We start from the raw sequence: 23795 nt of genomic DNA on the forward strand, positions 1-23795 counted from the left end.
ATTGTTTGAAGCAGTTCGCAAGAGCACATCTAGATAGCGCTGCTAGTCTTTTAGGCATCGTTACGTATGCGCTTGCCTTCCGTTATACTAAAAGTGCGCGTTCAACGCCCTCCGTAACGTTACGCCGACAGCTAGCGTGCGTTGTACGCAGTGCTGACACAGGGGTCTTTATGGTAGTCTAAACCTGCCTATTGATTGCCTCATAAGTGATCGGAACCCAGAGCTCCCGGGAGTAAGCTTGAGCTCCAGAATCGAGGGGCTACGAAGCAAAGATCTGAATCTGTGTTTCAGATAAAGGAGGTCGATTTGTAGTGCTCACTTCAGGAACTTATGGAGAAAAAGCCTCTCAAGCTCTGGCGAAAAACTTTATCCCGGTAGAGCAAAAACAAGGCAGGATTGCAAAGCAAGCCATCATGAAGCTGCTGGAAGAAAACAACCAAAACAGCCTATACACAAAGATTAAAGGAACGAAGGAGGGGCAATCGGACGTATTTTTCTCGGCATAGACGCACAAAGTGGATGTACCTTTTCGGGCCATTGTATCGGAGAGAGGAACCTGGCAAGTGCATTTTCATCCTTCTTGGAAAAGCAACTCTATCTAATGCATCGCAATGATCCTTACGTGATCCCAAATTCTGAACAACTCATTTCGTATCTTCGAAAACCAGAGGTGACACTATCTATCTTCTTGATTAGACATCCAGGACATGTAATATTCCATACCCCATGCAAGCCTCATGTCGATGCTTCGCAACATCATAGAAGAGCAAGGCAGTATACCGTTCCAAAATGCAGCGGGGATCAACGTAGATATCTTCCTAGAACTGCTCAGTGGATATCTAACAGCGACAGTAGTTGTGCACCAAGGTCGACACTTTCTACAAAAAAGTGGAGTGTGCATTGGATTTCGCATAGCCCCTCAACCGTGTGATTTGATCCTGGCAGCACGTGGAAGGATCATCAAGGATAACTTAAAAAACAGGAGAATCATGGCCATCTTCAGGTATGTTGATGATTTTCTGATACTACATACCAAAGAGGTGGGGGATAAGACCAATGAATGCAAACAGACAGTCCTGCAGTGCTTCCAAGAATGCTGGTCAAAATTGTTTTTACACACGAACTACCCGGGGATAGGCGTATCAAGTTCCTTGATCTCAAACTGGAATTTATAGAAACGCACGTTTGCTGGACGTATAAACCCAGCTCAAGCAAAGAATTCCTTCCGTTTAGTTCAGGACATTCCAAATCCATAAAACGAAGTTTTGCGAACACCGCCCTTCTATGGACCTTTAACAAATCCTGTCATTATAATACTGAGTCTAGTTTTAAAAGACAAATTTCCCGTTTACGAGACTCTTGGTCAGCGTGTGTGAAAAGATTTCCACAAAAATGAAGTGCAAGATATCGGGCACAGGTGGAACTCAGCAAGCAAAAGATTAAAAAAAGATTGCAATATTACCCTACATTCACGAAATAACAAACAAGTTAAAAAAGACAGCTGCGAGGCAGGATACCAAGGTTGTGTGTTCTGTGCCGAACAAAGCCCACTCAATGTGCTGTAAGGTAAACCAACCACATGAAAGCCTGCAACATCGCTCACAGGACACAATACGCCCCATGTGAACAGGGGGTGTTTATCACATTCCCTTATCGTGTGGCAGGTGTTATATTGGCCAGACTGGTAGATAACTAAACGACGGGACAAGAGAACATGCAGCACCGTTACAATGCACAAATGCATGTCATCTACCGGCACATTGCTGCAACTGTGCGTGCAGCACAGAGCTGAACAGCGTCACCACCATCGCAAAACACAAGAATCAGTATGCACGAGAGGTGCTCAAGACCGTGGCCATCGAGGAAAACAAAGCCACGTGCGTCAGCAAGCCCTCAATACAGCTCAATACCAAAGAAAAACAATATTTGCGGTGTTTTATGGCCCGGTGAAGTGCAGGCGATTCAAATTTAAGTTTAGTTAGGTTTCGGATATAAGCTGTGTTTTTATGTGGGCTTTAAAACAAAACAAAAAAAAAGCAAGAAAAAAAAAAGAAACAAAGGCACACTGTCAAGGTTCAGGAAGAGGAGGAAGTATTAAAGCACAAAACAATTGGGTTGTGTGTGTGTTTATACATCCGAGTACTTGATCTGCCTCACAGGGGCGCCGAGTCTCCCAGCTGTAGATGAGAAATTTAGCCAGTGCGGTACAACCGCTAGCCTGGGGCCTTTAACGTGCATCACGCCGTAGTGATACACGACCGCACGCCGGTACGATGCTTATCCAGATCGAAATGGGCAGGGGTGGGGCTCGAGCCCAGGATCCCTGGGTTCTGCAGCGCGAGCTTTCGCTCCACGTGGTCTGAGCTGGTGTGCGCTAGACCACTCGGCCACGATCCCCCTATTAAACCACCGTTGGTAGCAACGTTACTAGAACCCTCAGTTGGGAAACTCACCGTTGAAACAGGGGCCGCTGCCGTCCACCGAGACCGAGATAAATGCGACAACAGCGCCACCCTTTATCATTTGTGTTTACTGTGGTCACTTTGAACTTTCAGACGCATGTTTTTGCGAACAAACCAACGGGAAAAAAACTCTTTTTGTAGTAACCTTTATTGGAGTTTAGTACAAATTGAGGGCTCGTGATGTCTTCTAAAATTATTAGTTTGCAAGGTTTTGCGGCACAATTAATATTGCTTTTATACAACCATGCTCAGCGGTGATTTCAGGTGGCGTGTTCCGACCTCGGTGCTTCTTAGCTTCGGTAATAATTCGCGGCGCGTCCGCTGGGAAGGCGGGGGTGGTGCCCCTGTAGCCTCTTCCGATCTTTATGCCTCTTCCACCGTATCTGTTTCCGCGCCATAGTGGCCGATTAAAGCCAAAATAGAAGTCACGTGCAGTTCCTCGAATGGCCGCTGTGGGAGAAATGGTGGCGTTGTGATCGCCATTAGCTCGGTTCTGGAGGACGGTTAGGTGCCACTTTTTCAGAGCAATCTCTATGACAGTTTCCCAACTGAGTGGTTTAGTAACGTTGGTTGGTAGTATGCCTGTCTCTGCTTCTCTCTCTCTATCCTATTTTCCTAAGTTCAGCTGGCCTTTAATAATATTATACACCAACAAGCTCAACTACAGTCTGTTACTCAATACACAATCTTTTACTATCCTCATAACGACTCTTGTTTTCTAAGAAAGAAAAGTGAAAGTCGTTTGCACCTCCTTGTAACGCGGAATTAGAGCGCAGCTCTTGAGAAGAAGGTGGGAAGGGTACTAAGGGGAGGGTACACCCCTCCTCATCCTCCTTCTCCTCCTCCTCCTCCCCTCATTCTCCAATCTCCTCCGGAGGGGGGTCACGTGACCTCTGGTGGAGGGCTCACGTGACCTCCCCACGTGACCTCCCCATTCCCCATAATGCGCCGCGTGGTTACGCCGACGGCGCCGCCGACGCTACTCAAGCCGGAAACAGGCGCCTACTAGCTTCGCTCTAAAAGTAAGCGATCTCTCCATGCAGGAAAAATCCCGCGCAGTTTATAATTTTAAAGATAAAGACCGCAATATATGTATATATATATATATTATTTTTGTGTGTGAGAAAAAATAATCTCTCCACCAACAACTTTTTTTTTTTTTTTGCGCGCGGGTGTAAATAATCTTTTCTTGCAAACCAATTTTTTTTTTTAATGATTGTCAAGTTTTGGTGCCCTCTCCTTTCTGTGTAAACTATCTGTTTTGTCAACGCTGTTTCTATTTCCTACTGCACTTTACTCCCTCTAATCTCTTCTTAGGGGTATATAAACATTCGCGGGCTGTACCCTCGCTGCCTGATGAAGAGCGGTCCCGCTCGAAACGTCGTAATAAACTTCGAATTAGTAACTCCGACAGTACGCATCTTTCACTTATTAACTTTTCCCGGTCCATTGTTTTTATATTTACCTTACTTTACCTATATATATATATATATATATATGTATTGTGGGCTTTGCGGCCCATTACTGCGGGAAGGAACACGCGCTCGGCGCCCGGCGCGCAACATGCGCGCGAGCCACACTCGAGGCTGGGGCTGACAGAGCTCGTCCACCGCAAGCAACAAGTAAAGGTGGTTTCATATAGGTGGTTTCACCTCCACTTAGGCACGAATTTGGGGTCGAATTTTTAAGTTTGACAAAAAAAATGTTTTGGGGGCATTTCTCAAATGAAGGAAGTCGCCAACCGTATTTTTCCCTGATTTTTTATTCTCGAGATATAGACATTTTAAGCAGCCGAGGCGCAAACTGACCTCTCTCTCGCCTGTTTATGGCGACATGTTTCTCTCCTTTCTACTTTTTACCCTTTTTTGGTAGTGCAATGTAACTTTTTGGGGCCACTCTCAGAATAGGGTTTATTTATGGACAATAAACTTATTGTGATTATTTGTCTTCACTTTTGCTTTAAATATTGTCAAAGTGTGTGCCGTCAACAATATTTGTTAAAGTTTGACTAGCTCTTCCGTGTGACATATTTGAGGTATCGTAACATACTAACTATTTTCAGAAGGCGAAGAGCATACTATTTTTATTGATAACAAATTTAACGTTCTGTGTAAAAGAGAACGGACGATATATTTTCGTAAAGCAAGGAGTATTTTAAAATATTGGCAAATTGGAGGTCGATTTTCGGAAAAAAAAAAGAAACACGTTTTATTTGGCTGATAATTTTTTTTCTCTAGCTAGCTATTGCAGTGCTACAGGAGCATGAAATCTGATTTTGTTTGACTGTTTTGGCACTAAATCAACTTACTCGCAAAAATACACTAATTTAAAATTGGCGCCGCTTACTTTTTAATAGATGACTGTGAACATATTTTAACTCTGACAAATAATTTTAACGCAATTGTTTATATGAAATGTATTTAAAAAAATTGTCAGTATGAAGACTTTGAACGATATTTGTTAATGTTTACCAGCTCTTCCGCATGACCTATACAAGGTGTTTTAATATATTTATTATTTTTAGAAAGCTTAGGATATGCTCCTTTTATTGATAAAAAATTCGACGTTGTGTGTAAAAGAGAATGGGCCGTATTTTTTCGCAAAGCAAGGATTATTCTAAAACCTAGCAAATTGGGGTTATTTTTTTTAAAGACATGCTTTTCTTTTGGCTATTTGTTTTTTCTGTAGCTACATATTGCAGTGCTTTATTAAAAAAAAACAGCAACTGTAATATTTTGTTATATATAAAACCTATAGAAGCTTACATTTTGGAATTTTGTTCACTTGTCGCAAAGTAATACAAGCGACACACGAAAATACACTAACTGTTATTAACGCCTCTGAACTTTTATGTAACTACCTGTAAACTCCTCTAGTTAAAGAAGATGCAAACGGGGAGTTATCCCAATTAAAGCGTCAAGGTCATAATATGTTGAATTATTTTTTTATTTGTCAAACCGCCTCTCAGCAACTATATTTGACGAAATTCAGCAGCCTGTGCGGTGTGACGTAATCAATATAATTTTATGATTTTTATATCACCATTAAACTCCAATTAAGCTCTTTCTTTTAAGTATAATTTGAATATTTTGCGCTTAACATATAACGCAGAACCTTTCCTTGAAATACAAATGTTTATAATGACTGGCAAGTTTGAAGTCGATTTTCTAAAAGAAAGAAAAAAACTCATTTTTTATTTTTTATTTACATTTAGGTAATACACACATACACACACACACACATATATATATATATATTAAAAGTGCTTAGAAATTGCTCAGGAAACTTTGAGAATATTTTTCGTCGACATCGTTTATGAAGTCTCCTAAAACAATTAAAAGCATTCAATACAATATTCTAATCGAACTTTTCAGTTCTCACGAACCGCCTTCACGCGACCAATTAACGACATTTGTTGATTCGTTACACTAATGAGATTGTGTATCTCATTTGCAGGCATTTAAAAGGCCCCTGACACGCCCCCCAAAAAACTTTTTTTTCATGCTAGGCGTTTAAATAGCATGTCAGGACATTACAAAAATATTGTTTCACTAAAAAGTTGCGTAGTTTATTTAATAAAAATAGAAATAGGAGGCCGAATTCAAAGTTCCCGCCAGTGCACTGTGACGTAACAGTGTACCGCAAGGTGTCGGGGCGGTAAGAAGGGAGGCATCGACCTACGTCACTAAAAGTGGGTTTGCAGGAAGTCACGTGAGTTTCACTCTTCGTGCTCTCCGCGACGGTGCCTGAGACTTTTTTTTTTTCTGCTCTCTGTACGAGCGATTGTAGAAAACGAAGTTTCAGTTCCACTAGCTTTTTATCCCTGCACCGTTGATTAGTTTGTGTGCTGTGAAAGTTGAGGACGAAAAGTCAGTAAAGTCAATGATGAAAGCGTTGCGAGTACAAGCCAGTGTACGAGTGTATGCGATCAGTCCGATGATACAGAGCTATACTGGGCGCAAAAGAAGCTATCAAGTCTTACAAAAAGAAATTTTAGAACGCTCGCAGAAATTAGGATTGCTTGCGTACGACACGCCCAACCGCATTGCTAAAGGTTCGGACACCGAGGTCGTCGAATCATCGTCTACTCTCCAGGCTGAAGATGCCTTCCGTCCCTCGGAAATGCATGCAGTGTGATCTCTTCTTCAGTTGCTGAAATACCGGGACAGTCCCTCACACAGCACCTTCTAGGCATTGTAGTTGACAACGTTAATTCACTGACTCCTCTTCTTCTACCTTTACAGCAACATTAAGCGATGAAAAGCAAATAAAATAAACCTTGTCTGCTTGGATCGCTCGTGGAGGTGCGGAGAATAACAAAAATATGTAGAAAATATTACACGCGCTCACGGTAAGCACGAGGAGGGATACAACTCACGTGACTTCCGGCGATGCCTCCCTTCTGACCGCCCCGACACCTTGCGGTACACTGTTACGTCACAGTGTACTGGCGGGAACTTTGAATTGGGCCTCGTGTTTCTATTCTTATAAGAAAAACTACGCACCTTTATAGTGTAAAATGTTTTTTTTGTAATGTCCTGAGATGCCGAATCAACGCCTAGCATAATTATTTTTTGGCGTGTCAGAGGCTTTTTAAAATGGTTAATGTAAGTGGGATTGACTGCAAAAAAAAAGTTATTGGGGTTTTCTAGGCTGAACGTTTTTAACTGTAGATTTTGATACGTACAGTAGGCCGTAAAAAAGATTGACACAAGAGAGTGATGGTCTGGCCGGCGATAAGGCGACATGGGGCGCTTCGATAGCGTAAGCACGCTGGGGTCGCGATTGCCGCATTAATCTACTCTTGGATGCACGGGGGACGTCGACACACCGGAGCCGTTCCCCAAGCGCGCTTTCGAAACAACACAGCCTAACTGCGCACATCTGTTCTGTTTTTGCTCGCTCGGTGAGAACAGCGCTATCCTTTTTTTATCAGTGCCTACCGTCATTTACCTTTTCTTGACGCTGAACTGGTAAGGCTGGCAGATGAGAGTAACACTATCTACGATGCCAAGAATATTAGAACTTAAGCGCCTAATTATTCTGAACTGTGATCAAGTTCAGACGTTTTTTTACAGCTTTCTATACTTTCTGTTATTGATTGTGTCGCGATTTGAAAGATTCGAGTTTTTATAAGGAAAATGCTCCCGTCTTCCGCGCACAAATTTGAAACAGCAAATAAAATAAATATCACTGCGAAGACTGTTTATTACAACTAAAAAAAGCGTCGTCTCAAGCGTGACTCGTCACCCTCGAAAGCAGGCCGCACGTAAATAAAGAAAAAAGAAATTGCTACAAACGATAACTACATCTCTCTCGAAGCACCCCTGCGATTCAAAAGTGGGAACGTTCCGACCACTCTCGTTCCCCCTGTTATAGCGAAATGTAGCGCCGCGTGTGGCGGTTTTGCCGCACCAGCCACGAATCACTTGTGTCAATTTTTTTTACGGCCGACTGTACTTCAGCTGTTTAATGTGTTATATCGCACCGTCATTAACCCTCTCGCAAACGTTGGGGCAGTCAGTTCGACGTCAGCGCGCTTTACGTCGAACTGAAGATTTGGGATGTCGTATATCTGAAAAGGGGTGTAACGTCTACACCCCTTTTTTTCAAGTGTGGCTATGCTACTGCAAGCGACTCTGATGATTACGCCGGAATGCTTCGATAAAATCGATATTTCACAGTGACCTCTTTCTGAAACTGGCTGGTCTGTTATCACCATAGTACATTTTCACGCTGACTCAAGAAGCTGACACCGAAGAGAATGGAGGATGCCTAATTACGCAATGTACGTGTTTGAAAATGTAGCGCACTTCACAGAACCTTTACAAAAAATGCAGGAATCAGTCCCACTTTCATGCGTACCCTTACTATCGTTTACCTACCCGAGACACTCCAGATGAAAATTTCTGTCCGGCTAATGGTTCAAATGTTTCACTGGGTCCACCGTTCCCGTATATTTCGATGGCGCTTGTTTCGATAGCTGCCAATGCGTACGACTAGCACATGATAAAATATAGCAGACACATTAGGTCATCCTTAATTCTAATTAACTCTACCTTTGGCGCGTCATGGAGCTTCCCGCTTTTGCCGGCACCCCATACCCACCGGCTGTTACGCCTATGAACCCGAGCTCGTTAGACCGATAGGCCTTACGGGTGCAGCACATCCTCGGAGCAGTCTACGTCCACGCGCACAATCGTCCAGTTGAGCGCACTAATGTTAAATATGCACATCAACACGCGAACACTTGGACAGCAGACGACAGACGGCAAGAACGGCAGGTTCAGTTCGCAGAAATGAGCGCCTGGAAAACCGCACTGGCCCCGACTGCCCCGAATTCCCAAATGAGGCGCTCGCGCATTGGCTTTGGGAACGTCACAGTCGTCGGGCTGCGGCGACATACAATGTTCGCGCTCTTCGCTACGGGTGCACAAAGATTGAGAAAGCTGCCCCGCGCCGCTGACCTGTACGCACCGTAACTCGTATAGACCAAGAAAACACGAGCTACGCATTCATCCGTAGAAGGCGCTGTGTTTGTTTACTTTTTTCCACTGTGGCGTGGATAGATCGGGAGAGATTCTGGCCCCGCCAACGGCTCGCTCCCCCTTTTGAGATCACGTGAAAGCTTTGTTGAGAGGCCATTGGCGATATTTTTCGAGTGATGTACAAGACTCAGTGTATCGCAGACGCGCGTGTCTTTCGGTCCTGTCAAGATGGCGAATCCATTTCGCGAAACTTGTTCGCGAGTTTCGCGAAACGAGTTTCGCTCCAGAAAAAAAGCATTACCGGAAAAATGCACCGCCACAAACATGCGCCTTAAACGTCGTGTGTACGGGCCTTAAAACAACACACAATGGTTGTATCAAGCTGGCGTCTGCCCGAATGGCCCAAAAAAAGCTGAATTGTCGTCTGCTTCACCATGGTTCCCTCAGCGTTTCGGAATTTGGCAGATTGAGCGAAAACTTGTATTTTGTGATTGGTGTTTATCTGGTGTTTACTTTGGTGTTTGCCACCGTCCTGATTTTGGAAAGAAACCAGTCCCAAAACGCTTTGAACCTTTTATAATGGCCTTTCCCATGACGTGAAACCTGTTAGTGCCAGAGCCGGCACTGGGCGGGACCTGGTAAACGCCGGCTGCGTCGATGGCGGCCGACTCCCGCAGACGGGTGGACGGATGGGAGTATTGTTCAACTCCCACTTCGCCTTGCGGAGTGTTGTCATACAAGAACTCCAGTTTAAGATGGGAGTACAACCAGGGGATGTCACTTTTTTTTCTCCGTCCCTTAGCGACGGGTGTAAAGGGGTGGTTTCTGGTTTATTTACTCCCATGTGCGGGAAAGAATGCTTTAGGCTTGGGAGTTTAATCGGCATCTTAGTCTTTAAAACTCCCATCCGGGTAACCTTTCGTTTACAGTGTATAGACCATCATCGCCACAATAAAGCTTGTTCTTGTACATGGTATACAAGGGTAGAAATAGAAAGCGAGAGAGAAAAACAGGAGAGCGCACGGGGCTGCTAGAGTGTCGAGTTCCGAGTGGAAACATAGCTGTGTAGACTCAAAACTCTCTGCATTTCTTTCCGCCCATTGTATAAACGTGTTCGAGCGAGTTTGAAGAGAGAAGAACGGCAAAGGCGCTGAGGTTAATGTCTGCCAAAAATCATTCCCGCAAGGGCTCGTTGTTTTGAAGCTCGCTAGTATTTACCTCTCCCCTAGCTTCAACATGGAACACGACTCATATTGACGCTTTAAACGTGGGCCAGATTGAGCCGCCATAGCCGACCTTCTTTTGTCTTACCGAGATGCCGAGCCACTGAAGCGAGTGTTGACGAGATTCCACAAAAGCTGTGCTGAGGTTGAAGCACACAGTCGCACCCAAAGTGGCAATAACCTGTCGTGCCGTGGCAATGATAAAGCGAAGCGAACGGAATAAGGGGAAACAAAAACTGAAGGTCGGTTATGGCGGCGCCCATGCATAGCTGCCTGATAGAGTCTGTATTGCGGACGATTGTGATGAGTTTCAAATTCAAATTTGTACCGCCACCAGTGCGAGCTTTCTAGTTGTGCCAATGTTTTGGCATATCGCGATCCTCGAGTTCGCACGAAGCTCACTTTCGTGTTACTTGAGCAACATTTTGTAGCTATAGCCGCATGAAATCACTCGTAGCAGACGGGAAACTGAAGTGGGCAGTAAAGGGAAGTGGGGAGGGGAATCAAGTAGGCATGTGTTCTACTTGCATTATATAGCGACTCTAAATCTTAAAATCGAATAAATTCGCAGTACTTTCCAAGCTGGAAAACGTCCGCGAATGTTACATGTTCATTAAAAAAAACATGAGCCAGCGTTTTTTTTTTTTAACTGGCCATAGTGTCTTTGCACATAGTCCAGAGCGCCCATCTGCAGAGGTGTGTAAAAAACACAGTGAAATTCACGTTGGTGGGAGTGCACTTGGCCATTTTTGCGCTTCTAACTTAATTTCGAGAACCTGCAATATGGGCATTTCGGTATCTGGAGCAGTTAGTTGCCCCCAGTGTTGGACAAAATACTCGATAAAAGTATTTAAGTTACTAAATAGCTGCGTTGTAAAGTATTTAAAATACTACTCAAGGTATTTTCACTGTAAAGTATTCTAAGTAGAGTACAAATACTTAGAATTGTATTTCAGTTACTTTTCAAGATGCTTCCGCGTTGCTTAATTTGTATCGACGTCATTGACAACGACAATTATGCAGCTGCGCAAATCTGGGTTACCAGAATGGTTTATTAGCACGCAACAACACAAAACGAAAAAATAAGTATCGTAGGGCCATCTTATACAGTCCGACTATAAAGAGCAAAATACTGTCACTAAAGATAAACGATGAGGCGGCGAATAACTGAAGAAACTAAACGTTTAATGGGACGAACGTGTTCCCAAAACGAAAGAAAGAAAGGCTAGCGTCGCAGGTGTCGATGTCGGCGAAGCAGCACGATCGACCGCTGGGGCGAGACTGATCCTGGACCGCCACTCGGAGCACCTTTTGTACCCGCGCGTGTTTCTCGAACATTCGGCGTAGAAAGTTCGGCGCGTAGATCATCCGCAACTCGATCAGACGACAAAATTCTCGAGCTTACCAGAATGTCAAGTTGAATAGATAAATGAAATAGAAGTCAGAGCCGTATATGTAAAGAGCTTGGCCATTCGTTGGGAAGTATAGGAGACAAATGAGGAGGCGGAATTGGCCAAAAGCGGGCTGGGCGTGTTCCAGGGCGTCTTCAGAAATTCGAATGTGACCAACCAGAAGCCGGAAATAATACCCTGACGGTGGTCACGAGAAACAAACCTGATAACTGCATCGGAGTGACTCTAGGTGACTGAAAATACGGTACACGTGATGTTTGAATCACGCTCATCCAAAATAATGGTGGAAGAGCGCGACTAGCGGAACGATCGACATAATCCTTACGCCAAGCGTCGAGCCGGGAATCTGCCGTCCGAGCGGTCACTCTCTGTCCGAGCAATACAGAATTGAGCGGCGCATTCGTTTCTTACGTCTTTCTGCATGATCATGATCCAGATAACACGTGCACCCTATTTTAAACCACGAAGAGTTACTACACTTCACTGTTACGCGCTTATTAGAACCATATACGAATATAAACCTTTAATCAGAACTGTTTCTCGCTACCACCGCTAGGGGATTTTTTCGGTTTCCGGTTCGTCAAGAGAGCATGCCAAGCCCTCTTTCCAAGTCTGGCGCACGCCCTGGCTCTGCCCGCGCCTCCCATGGACCAAACTCTCCATATACACGGCTCTGATAGAAGTCTGCTTTCTGGTATCGAACCCGGAGAGACCGCGCGAGAGCCTCTGCGCAAAAGCCAAGCGCGGTAACCATTCGGTCACGCGCTCGCTGGGCGACGCACGTGGCAATATTGCCACGCTCGTCGGCGAGCAAGCGCGTGCGTGGCCGAGTGGCAGGGTTGTAAAGTACCTAGGTACAAGTAACTGCAAATCAGTATCTATGTACTTTTGTTGTACCTAAGGTACAAACCTAGGTACTTTAATTGCTCGGTATCTGTATTTGTATCTTAGGTACATTTTCCAGTAACTTGTAATTAAGCGAAGCTATTTTTACAGGTACTTTTCTATTCACTTGGTAGAATGGTAGAAGCTATAAATCTTGAGGTATTAACCCCCTACCATGTGCCGTGATTAATATTGAGTTGGGTACGGCATTGGAGGCACTGACTTGATCGAACGACGTTTTAGCGAACGAAACCCCGCCTATGATGTTTCATCGAACGACACACTTTAGTGAATGTAGGTGTTCATTTGAGCGAAGGGGGAATTAGCGATGCCGTTCTAGCGACACCAATTTATTTAATCGCTTCGGAACTCCGTTTAGAAAAATAGCGACCTGCTTCCTTTATCTCAAACTGAAATAGACTTCATTGCGTGTTTGAAGTTATTCTGACAGCTATATAAGGAAGGAGATAACTTGAACGATGTGCGCAGTTTCTGTTGCCCGTATATTGTCCTGGTGGTGGCACTGTTCTGCCATAAATACAATATAAAATATAATTACAAATACATTATAATTACAATCGTAAAGCAATATAACATTGCATATATAATGTAGTTTCCACTCAATAAATCGGACTTAAATTTTGCAGTTATCAAAACTGAGAAAGTTCCAAAAAAAGCAAAAAACAAAAAAAAACAACAAAAAAACTCATTTTTCTACTGACTAACGAAAGAAAAAATAAAACGAGGAACCTTGAAGCCTTTCGCTCGTCGTCGCGAAGGTTAGGTGCATATGCACTCAACTCATGCGTTTCTTCCTGCGGCCGACGTCTTCTGGGCCCCTCGGCGTCAGCACCGGCCCTGGGCCTGAGGGCAAGAACGTCATTAAGGGAGTTTCGGCGGTTTCGGTGTGACATGGTGAACAGTGGTAGCTGTGGCGTCGGTGAACCAATTCAGCGTGGGGACAAGGCACGTGAGTACTCAACACCGACGTGGACATCGCAGTGACACCAATAAAGCACATTTATCGAACTCGTTTTTTAGTGTATCCTTAGTATAAAAAGCTCTACTTCCAATATATTTTTACAAATATGGGGAAGATAAATAAAGACAGTATCTTTAAAGTAACTGTACTTGTACCTAGGTACATCTTTAAGCAAGTACCTACGTGCGTACCTAAGTACCTTTTCGTAGGAGTAACTGCAACTGTATCTTAGGTACATTTTTTAAGTAACTTTCACAACCGTGCCGAGTGGTTACGGCGCTTGACTTTCGTGCAGTAGGTGTAGGTTCGATTCCCCCAGTCAGCGACGTCACTGATGACGTCATCAGTGACGTCACTGATGACGTCATCAGTGTTGATGACAATGCGGATGCCGGTGACGTCATCAGTGACGTCACTGATGACGTCATCAGCGATGATGACGACGACGTAGCGGATGGTGATGATGACGATGACGATGCGGATGCCGGTGACGTCATCAGTGACGTGACTGATGACGTCATCAGTGATGATGACGATGACGATGCGGATGCCGGTGACGTCATCAGTGATGATGCCGATGCCGATGCCGGTGACGTCATCAGTGACGTCACTGATGACGTCATCATTGATGATGACGCTGACGATGCGGATGCCGATGACGTCATCGGGGGTCTTGGGGAACCACGTGACTTTGGGTGTCACGTGACCTTGGGGGTCACGTGACCCTGGGGGAGGGGTCACGTGACCTTGGGGTGACCTTGGGGAGGGGTCACGTGACCTTGGGGTGACCATGGCGTCACGTGAATTTGGGATCACCTTGGGGGTCAAGTGACCTTGGGATGACCTTGGTTACGCCGACGGCGACGCCGACGCCACTCAAGCCGGGAACGGGCCCCTAAGAGCTGCGCTCTAATAAACGTTTAATGGGGCGAACTTGTGCCCAAAAAATAAAAAAGTGAAAGCCGTTTACAACTCCCTGTAACACCGAATTAGAGCGCAGCTCTTGAAAAAGAGGAGGGAAAGGTACCGGGGGGTGAAGTGACCTGGGGGGGGTCACGTGACCTTGGGGAGTCACGTGACCATGCCGATGATGTCATCAGTGACGTCACTGATGACGTCATCAGTGACGATGACGATGCGGACTCCAATGACGTCATCAGCGATGATGACGATGCGGATGTCGGTGACGTCATCAGTGACGTCACTGATGACGTCATCTGTGATGATGACGAGGTCAATGCGGATGCCCCCCCCCCCCGAAGTCACGTGACACCCCCAGGTCACGTGACCCCCGCCGAGTTCACGTGACTCCCCGATGACGTCATCGTCACTGATGACGTCACCGGCATTCGCATCGTCATCGTCACTTATGACGTCATCAGTGACGTCACTGATGACCTCACCGGGATCCGCATCGTCATCATCACTGATGACGTCATCAGTGACGTCACTGATGACGTCACCGGCATCCGCATTGTCATCGTCATCATCACTGATGACGTCATCAGTGACGTCACTGATGACGTCACCGGCATCCGCATCGTCATCATCACTGATGACGTCATCGGTGATGATGACGATGATGATGCGGATGTCGGTGACGTCATCGATGACGTCATCGGGGAGGTCACGTGACCCTGGGGGTGGTCACGTGACCTGGGGGGTGTCACGTGACTTCGGGGGGTCACGTGACTTCAGGGGGGTAATGTGACTTTGGGTGTCACGTGACCTTGGGGTGACCTTGGGGGTCACGTGACCTTGGAATGACCTTGGGGACCACGTGACCTTGGAATGACCTTGGTTACGCCGACGCCAACACCGCTCAACCCGGGAACGGGCCCCTAAGAGCTGCGCTCTAAAAGAAATTGGTGTCGCAAGAGCCGTAACGTATCTCCAAGAAGGACGTACAACTCTTCTGGTGACCAACTTTCGAGAGGAGCCGCAGCACCTAACGAAGGGTAGCACCGTGGGCTACGTCGAGGAGCTTCAGGCGCCGGCCGTGGTCACCGCAATCTCCGAGGAAACGTTGTCGCCACAGCAGAAGAGCACGACGCCGCCGCCGCACCTAACGAAGGGTAGCACCGTGGGCTACGTCGAGGAGCTTCAGGCGCCGGCCGTGGTCACCGCAATCTCCGAGGAAACGTTGTCGCCACAGCAGAAGAGCACGACGCCGCCGCCGCTCGACATTGACCCCGAGCTCCCAGCTCCAAAGCGCCGGCAACTGATTGATCTTATCGCCGAGTACAGTGACTGTTTTGCCACGACATCGAAAGTTCGCCAAACATCAATGGCGAAACATCGCATTATTACCGACGACGACGCACTCCCTGTCCACCAGTCGCCGTATCGAGTCTCTTTAAAGGAAAGGAAAGTTATTCAAGATCAAGTACAGGAGATGCTCCACGACGACATCATTCAACCCTCCAGAAGTCCATGGGCGTCCTCAATCGTCCTTGTAAAGATGAAGGACGGAGCCCTGCGGTTCTGCGTGGACTATCGTCGACTGAACGCTGTGACGAAGAAGGACGTCTATGCGTTCCCCCGCATCGACGATACGTTAGACCGACTGCGCCACTACCGATATTTTTCGTCGATTGACCTGAAGAGTGGTTACTGACAGATTGAAGCCGACGAACGCGACCGGGAGAAAACTGCCTTCGTCACCCCGACGGACTGTACGAATTCAAAGTGATTCCGTTCGGACTTTGTACAGCGCCAACCACCTTCCAGCGCGTCATGGACACCGTGCTGCTGGCAGGTCTGAAATGGCAGAGCTGCCTCGTCTAGCTGGATAATGTCGTGGTATTCTCACGAGATTTCGACTAACACCTCAGACGACTTCGAGGACCGCCGGCTTGTCACTCAAGCCAACAAAGTGTCGGTTCGCCTATGGGGAACTAAAGTTAATCGGTCAACGAGGAACCTGAACAACGAAGGTGTTCTACCTGACTCCGAGAAGACCCACGCCGTAGCCGCATTTGCGCCACCGTCTGACAAGAAGGCCGTGAGAAGATTTCTCGGACTCTGTGCCTACTACAGGCGCTTTGTTCGAGACTTCGCCAAACATCCGCACCGCTGACACACCTCACGACGGACAGGTCCATAAATTTGGGGTCCGAGCGCCCAGCGATGCATTACGTCACCATCGTCACATGACCCGCATTCGACGAGCTCAAACGAAGACTCCAGACGCCCCCGATTCTTGGCCATTTCGACCAGTTTCCTGAAACCGAGATCCAGACCGACGCCAGTATCACCGGACTATGTGCGGTTCTCGTCCAAGTGCAGGACGGAGCAGAGCGAGTTATATGATACACGATTGAGCCGGAAGTCGGCCACCTGTCAGTCAAAGCCCCGAGGGGGCGGGGCCAGTCCGGACCAATCACAGAGCCGCAGGGCGGGGCTTCTTCCCTCTCTCCCATCCCAGGGACCACTGACAGTGCATGGGCGTTGGGCAGCGACCAATCGGAGCTTGCCCGGGTCCCGCCCCCGAGGTACGCGGTACAGGTGTGAGGTCACGTACCGCAAACCTCAGACCTCAAACCACAAGCGTGGTTGACCAGGTGTTGACAGCTGTGGTCATCATCTGATAACAACCACGTGATGTCACAGGGTCCGAGCTTCGCCCGACAGACGGCGTTATAGGACTTCAATTGCGGCGCTCAGGGCGTCTCACGTGTGATGTCACAGGGTTCGAGCTGCGTCCGACAGAGGGCGCTCACGTGATGTTGCACATAGAGTTCCTGAATAGCTACCTACGGTAGCAGAGTTGCGCATTCAGCCTCGGCGCGTGGCCGTAGCGCCGGCTTTCCCGCACGAGCTGGATGCTTTGCTCCTCACGGGTCTAAATTTGGCAAATAGCGGCGGCGCGCACGCCGCCGCGCATGGGAAACAGGAGAGGAGGAAAAGGAGGCGGAAAGCAGGGAAAGATACGCCGGGGCAAGAGAAACGTCGGCGGAGCGACCGTAAAGGTGGCTTTCTTGCACGCCACCGGATGCTTTGCTCCTCACGTGATGGATCTCGGCGAATAGCGGCGTGGCGGCGCGGGGAAAACAAATGCGCAACTCTGGCTCCCGTAGGGAGCCTATACAGGAACTCTAGTTCCACAGGGTTTGTGCAACCGGCACAAACCCTGTGCACCGTGTGTGTGTGTGTGCAATTCAGATCAGGTGTTTTCCTGCCACTTGGCTTTTGTAATGGGGTTAAAAAACAGGATGCGTCATTGCGGCAGGTCATGTGACGATGGTCGTGTGACGTAATGCATCGCTGGGCGCTCGGACCCCAAATTTATGGACCTGTCAATCATAGAGGGTCAGAGGTTGGGACGACACTCGGCACGCGCCTCGGTTCCATCCTCTTCCCACGTGACCGTGACGTAACATTTCCCATAGCCCCCCTCCCATGGCCCGGTCTCGGACCCAAATTTCGGGACCCGTCACGAAATGAGTGTTCCCAGAGAGCGAGTCATTGACGTCATATCCCGGGTCGGGCGGAGGACGACGAAGGACATGTGACATTTGAATCGCTGCGCGGAAAATGCATTTCATTCGCTAAAAAAGGTTCTGCGGCGGCTGGGAATCGACTTCGGTACCTTGTGGACAGCAGTCCGACACTCTACCGCCTGAGCTACGAGCACATTGCTTCTTCGACATCTTAACTCGTCCTAGTATTCCGTACGTCGAGCGCGCAATTCAGATCACGTGTTAGAGCTGTCGCGACGCTTGGATTTTGTAACAGAATTGCTAAATCAATCGCCGGAGGGCGCTACCGGAGAAATGTGATGAGGGAAGAGTTCAGGATGGTTGGGCCATCTGCCAGGAGGGAAAATGCACTGTGACGATGACCCCACAGATATGTCGTCCGTTGCCGTGGGATTAGTGACGAGAAATGCATTGTCGCGTGTTTTCCCTGTACGTCATGTGACCAGCGTCACGTGATATTTGAATCGCTGCGCAGTTGACGCAGATGACGCGTGTCTTTTGTTGCTAAACGTCTTTGTTGTTAGATCATGAGCGACATCTTGCGGCGTGGGTCTGACCTTGCGCCATCTGTTGCTGAAAAATTAAATTGCGCGTCTTCCTAAGGTGAGCACATCCGTAATTTCGCGCGCACGCAGTGCGTGTGAGTTGCCAAATCTGTTTGTAGATGGCGCGCACCTGAATCCCTTAGCTAGCGTGAACTTTCACCATTATCACGCCACATTTCTCGATAATGTTAGCGGCAGCTTGGTAGATGTCGACAACTCTCGCGCTCGCGGCATCTCTCGCTAATTTTAGCTGTCCGCTGAACGGAGTCTGTGTGGGAAATGGATCGGAGCGTGGTCGCCTCCCTACGCGCTAAAGGCGAGACAGATATTGCCGCGCGCAGGGTCACCGACTTGTAGAAAGTTCTCGCGTTCATTCTTGGTGCGGACATAACTATCGTTTATCCCTGCTTTTGTTGTTCTAGAAAGCGCTTGTTCATTCTCGCCCCGAGCGTGCTACGCTCGAACCTTCTCCGCCGAATCTTCGAGATAATAGCGAGTTTTAGTAGACCGTGTTTCTTGCTCCGCTAACTCCATCCGCTACCTGGAACTCTACAGCCAAGGCCATCGGCGCGCACGCGCAGTGGCGGTTTCTTCCTAGCGGAGGGCTAGCGGAGGGGGAAACACGGTCTACTAAAACTCCCTACTGACTCACTCGAGATAAGAGGCCGCCCGCGACATTGTCGAGTCAGTCTCGCCCCAGCGCTCGATCCTGCGGTTTCGCCGCTCTGTTATTATCTTTTGTACTCTTTTATTTTTGTCACAAGTTGGATACATTAAACGTTTATTTCTTCCTTTTTATCTATTGTTTTTTTGGTCACCACCCGTTACAATATGATGTTTTAATTTTTTTTTATTATCATTCGCTCTAAAAAAACGCACACTTATAAATACAATAACGGCATTGAAATTCACTCTACGCAACAAAGAAATTACTGGAAACACTTTACACAATAATGTACAACACAAGCAGTATCAAGACACATCCAAGGCAAACAACTTGTGGAATAACAGAGCAACGCGTGCGATACAATCCAAAAATATTTACAAGGTCAGGGCGTGAGATGGAGAAGAGAAATAGGATCCGGGTTCCGTACGCTAGCGGATTATACAAAAGATGGACACAAGAAGCAAATTATTAGAGCATATACTTTACTCCCATATCATGTCTCACCTAGCAAGTAATTCTTTTTTCTTCAAGCAGCAGCACGGTTTTCAAAAGGGACCTTCCTGCGAGACTCAGCTTTGTGATTTTGTTAATGACCTACACACTAACCTTGAATGTCATACTCAGACTGACGCCGTTTTTCTTGATTTCTCAAAAGCCTTCGACCGTGTCCCTCATCAACGCCTACTCTCTAAGTTGTCATCTCTACACATTGACCCACTCACATTTTCATGGATACGTGACTTTCTTTCGTCCCGCGTGCAACTAACGTCAATTAATGACCAAGAATCATCCCTAACAAACGTGACTTCTGGTGTTCCGCAGGGGTCTGTTTTAGGGCCTCTGTTATTCTTAATATATATAAATGACCTCCCTAGCAATATTTCCTCTAAAATACGTCTATTTGCAGATGACTGCGTCGTCTATAACAAAGTAACATGTGTGCAAGATAACGACCAACTTCAAAGTGACTTATCTAAAATTAACAAATGGTGCGATGACTGGTTGATGTCGTTAAATAAATCTAAATGCAAACTAATTCGCTTCACTAGGAAAAAATCTGTACTGCCCTACCAATACTACCTGGACTCCGACTTAATTGAGAATGTTTCTATGTATAAATATCTTGGTGTAAGACTAACACCCGGCCTCTCCTGGAATAATCACATTGAAGCCATTACTGCTGACTCATCAAGGACCCTTGGACTAATAAGACGTAACCTACGATCCGCACCTCCCCTGGTTCGAAAACTGGCGTACGACACGTACGTCAGACCTCAATTAGAATGCGCCGCTACCATCTGGAATCCCCATCAAATTTACCTAATTAACAACCTCGAAGCAGTTCAAAACAGGGCTGCTCGTTTCATCCTGTCTACTTATGATCACTCATTTAGTGTTTCCGCCTTGAAAAGTCAACTAACTATGTCCTCTTTGCAGCTCCGCAGGAAAGTCTCTCAGCTCTGCCTTCTTCATAAAATCTACTACCACATTCCAGTCCTTAAAAATGAGTTGCTATCACCCCCCGACCGAACATCTTCACGCCTTAACAACACATGTACGATCAAGCGTATTTCAGGCTCTACAAACGCATTCAATCGATCATTCCTCCCTCAGGCCATCAGCGACTGGAACAGCCTCCCATCGTCCATTGTCACCATTGTGGATCCGATTAATTTTCTATCGTGTATTAAACTTCATTTATCGTCCTACTAGTGCTATGATTTGTGTAACTTTGAGCAGACCTGAGTGTGTTGAGTGTGTTAAGTGTGTTTTAGTTTCCATTTCTGTTTTTTCTTGTACTTGCGTTTCTCTATTGTATAATACTTGAATACCCCCCCCCCTTATGTAATGCCCTTCACGGGCCCTTAAGGTGTAAATAAATGAAATAAATAAATAAATGAAATGAAAGAAGTTTCAAGACACACCGGTGGGAAACGCGAGCAATTGCGCTACAGTCCAAAATATTTACAAGGCGTGTGATGAGGAGGCAGATCGCTCGCTTCGGAAAATGCTCTTGTGGCCAAAAGGGAACGTCGTAAACCGTCGCTGCAAAAGTATCGCTTCTGTCAAACGGATTCAGTGCAACCTTTTCGACCGAGATACTTTTGTCCTCGTTAAGTTTTCGAGCAATCAAGTGCTGCGTCACTCTGTGGAAAGTTTTCGTCACTAGAGCGTGCTTGTACAGCTCGTAGGTGAACTTGAGAGACTCGGATTTCTTTACCCCCTTGGCTCTTACGCAACACGTGTTGCTGCTTGTTTTGAAGCTTTATAGCTTTTGTTTTAAGCAACAAAAAGCCACTAAGTGACTAGTCGGATATTCATTTTTTAAGACACCGAGCCTCATTTTGTTTTCGGTTGAAAAGAGCTTGTGATTCTGTGGATATCCAGATGTATTGTGGGATTCTAGTTTACCCCAAAGTCCTCAGTGAGGCAAATACCCACTACGAAACTCGTCCGTTGCAATAAAGCGGGTTTCGACTTACCTTGCTGATCGCTGTGAGGCAACACCCACACCGTAGTTCGCTGCTGTGGCGGCTACGGCCGGGTCCGTCCGTTGCCTGCCGTTAGGCTCCGATGGACGGGAGACCACACGAAACACAGGGATATCGTAGAAACGTGTTTATTAGGCTTATGCCACACGCTTTGCGCCCGTAGGCGGAACAAAAGAGAAATGAGGTAGGCGCTGCCTTAATTGACAGGATCACCAGGAGAAGGGTCCGCGCTGCCGTAACTGGCAGGATCACGGAAAAGGGGGAGCAGTAAAATAACGATGAATGCTCCGTCGAGCGTAGCCCCCCCTAACCAAGAGCCCCGGCCACAAAAAAATTGGCTTGCTCTTTATGTTTATACAGCCTTGATGGAGATGCGCCTCAACGGGTAATCGGTCTCTTAGCTGTAGATGAGAAATTTAGCCAGTGCGGTATAACCGCTAACCTGGGATTTTTAACGTGCATCACGCAGTAGTGATCACACGAACGAGTGCCGGTACGAAACTCATCCAGATCGAAACGGGCGGGGGCGGCGGGGATCGAACCCAGGAGGTTCCCAGCGCAAGCTTTCGCTCCACGCTCCGAGCTGAGACGCGTTAGCCCACTCGGCCACTTCCTCAAGCCCCGGCCACAGGTGGGTGGCCGGCTTATGTAGCCTGCGGGAAATCGACGCGCCCGGGGAGGCCGGTAGGTCACTCGAAAACGGGACGCGTCCATAATCACTCCCAAGGGTGTGCCGATGGCGCGTTCACCCAAACTGGGCAAGGCAGAGCCGGCCCCTTCGGGGAATTCGGCCTTGTGGTTCCTTGTATCCGGGAGGCCGACGCCATTGGTAACGACGACTCCCACGGCCTGCTTGAAGCTAGGCCTAGATAGGGATAGAGGGAACCCCATGGTTCTTACAGTATCCAAGCATGTGTCTCAGAGTTGGAGCAGTTTGTCGTCTACGTCTGACCCCTGAAGGTGTAGGAAGAAGGAATCCGTGTCGCAGTGAAGAGCCCTCGCTGAGGGGATCCCACGACGAAGTTGATTATAAAAGAAGTCGTACATTACTATTTTTGATATGTCAAGAATCGAGAACCCTGCGTAGAGTGGTTGTTTGAGTTTGATTACTTTCTGAGGAAACTGGAAAATTACGACCTGCGAGCTAAGTGCTCGAAACTGCGTCAGGTTCGGCTTCTAAAGCATTTTCAGTATGTCGACCTCTTTAGCGCAGAGTTTAATTTGTTCATGTTTACGTGCATTCTCGATCGTTTTTCCATATATGCTGTTCATGAACAGTTTGGAAAGATTCTTCTGGAAGGAGTTGGATGCTTGCTGTCTCAGCTGGTGGTTAAAATCAATAAACTCCTTCAAGAACGCTCGCTGCGAGAATTTGAGGCCTCGGTGAATTTTGGAGACCTCTAGTCCTAACTGGGGTACAGTTTCAAAATCCGGTGGTGCAAAACGTATTTCGTTTTGTCGTGAAGTGTGAGCAACAGTTTCCTAGTGGATTCCTCTTTGGGCATTTCAAACTTGTCAATCAGACTTTTTTGATAGTCGGATAACCAATCGTAGGGAACGCTTTGCTTCACCGGAGCCAAGGGAAAGTCAGAATGAGTATCGTGCAAGTCGTGAGGATATCTGAGGTCTACCTCCAGAATGTAGCCCGTCGGAGCGTCATCTGGAACGTCATCAATGCTCAGGCAGACAATCTCGTCTTTCGTCATCCACTCAAAGTCCGACACTGGCAGGGCTTCTCTCATTGTCGCCGCATACAGATCGTTTATGTCCAAGTCCAAAATCTGAGACGGTTCCTGCTGCGGGTTAAACGTATCCGTTCCCGGAACATTTGCGACAGCATTGCGGGTCGTGTATTGGGTAATCCCTCCGCGAATACCCTATTCTATCATGATATGTGTCAGGATCGTCAATTAGTTGCAGTGTTACTTTCGACTGTTTCAGCGCACAGGACAAGCTTAGGGACGGTAACGATACGAAATGTAGAGCCTCAATTTCGTACGTCTCCAGCGTCCACCGTCTAAAGTTTTGGAAAACATCGGCCAGTAGGAGGCTGTCTGTCTTTAGGTACAGGTCGCTGTATTCCCCGAGGTTCTTCAAACCAAAGGTATCCAAAACGACCCGTGCATGTTTGTTGTCCTCTTCACACACCCCACTCCCA

General features: G+C 47.1%; 1 pseudogene; it reads right to left on the reverse strand.

The window, feature by feature from the left end:
* Positions 1-22555: 22555 nt before the first annotated feature.
* On the reverse strand, positions 22556-23418 carry LOC120846090 (annotated as a pseudogene).
* Positions 23419-23795: the final 377 nt, after the last annotated feature.

Source organism: Ixodes scapularis, unplaced genomic scaffold (genome assembly GCF_016920785.2).
Source record: "Ixodes scapularis isolate PalLabHiFi unplaced genomic scaffold, ASM1692078v2 PGA_scaffold7__128_contigs__length_106722199, whole genome shotgun sequence".
Lineage (NCBI taxonomy): Eukaryota > Metazoa > Arthropoda > Arachnida > Ixodida > Ixodidae > Ixodes > Ixodes scapularis.